Source organism: Pyxicephalus adspersus, chromosome 2 (assembly GCF_032062135.1).
Source record: "Pyxicephalus adspersus chromosome 2, UCB_Pads_2.0, whole genome shotgun sequence".
Classification (NCBI taxonomy): Eukaryota; Metazoa; Chordata; class Amphibia; order Anura; family Pyxicephalidae; genus Pyxicephalus; species Pyxicephalus adspersus.
The window spans coordinates 63468307-63469298 of record NC_092859.1 but is presented as its reverse complement, the minus strand read 5'-3'; the positions used below and the strand labels follow the sequence as shown (position 1 = coordinate 63469298).

Sequence of the window (992 nt, the reverse complement as noted above, 5' to 3'; positions counted from 1 at the left end):
CTACTTTTCTGTTGGTTAAAATGACATACTAAGGTGTTCAGCTGTGTATTGAATGCCAAATGTATTCTTGAATGATGTTACAATTACATATATTTTGAAGAGGACATATCTAACATACCCAACTCTGTTACTTTTAAGGTCACAGGATATTTTGACCAAGTGAGCAATGGAGGAATGGAGCAAACTTGGCCATGCTGCAAAACAGGTTTGTGTAGGATAAGAGAATGTTCCATATTTTATGGTTCTAATAACCATTGTTTAAAAACTAAGGTTTCTTTTTTGTGTTTTTTAGGGATGAAATTGGATTGGCCAGCCTGGAAAAATCTTTGAAATGTGCACTGAAAAAAAAATCAAAGTAAATTCACATAATCTGGCTTTTAGTTTTTTTTTACAAAAGTTTTACTTTTTCAATCTCCCCCCAATAACTTAAAATGTGCAAACCCCAACAAATATAAAAATATAATAATACAATCAAAATAATTTTAAAACATATATACAAATTTTTTTTTTTTAAGCGGTACCGCCTGGGCAGATCCCAAAGAGGGTCCAGCCTGAAGTGTTGCTCCATGGCAGACATCCTCCGATGCAGCCAATACAGTCTATCCTGTCTACTTCCTGGCAGATGAGGAAAATACAAATAATATATTAACTGGAAGAGTTTGGTCTAAACATTTTTTAAAAGTACTGTCCTTTTAAAAAGCAAACAAATGAAAATATAAACTTACCAGGAGGATGTCTGCCATGTCGCTGGGGTTGGGGTGGCGGTGGTGGGGAGCTCAGAAGCTCCTCAAGAGGGCTGGCTGCCTCCCTTGATGTGGAACTGGCTGTGTTTGTAGAAGGAGACCAAAAAAATAAGAGAGGTAAGTACTGACAAAATGTAACAGTATAATATGCAGCTAGTTCTTAAATTGCACAGTGCTAAAAAATTCAAGTTATGTCATCTCATCTGACAGTTTTGCTGTTTACACTGTGCCAAACAAGAAAGAAAGGTT

The 992-nt window shown here is 36.0% G+C and overlaps 1 long non-coding RNA gene across 2 annotated transcripts in view; it reads left to right on the top strand.

Moving 5' to 3' along the window:
* LOC140323643 (uncharacterized) overlaps positions 1 to 369 on the top strand; it is a 25477-nt gene extending 25108 nt beyond the window's left edge. For both annotated transcript variants that reach the window (XR_011919417.1, XR_011919416.1), the window contains 2 exons: positions 139 to 205; positions 293 to 369. This is a non-coding gene — a long non-coding RNA (uncharacterized lncRNA). The remainder of the gene's footprint in view (positions 1 to 138; positions 206 to 292) is intronic.
* Positions 370 to 992: the final 623 nt, after the last annotated feature.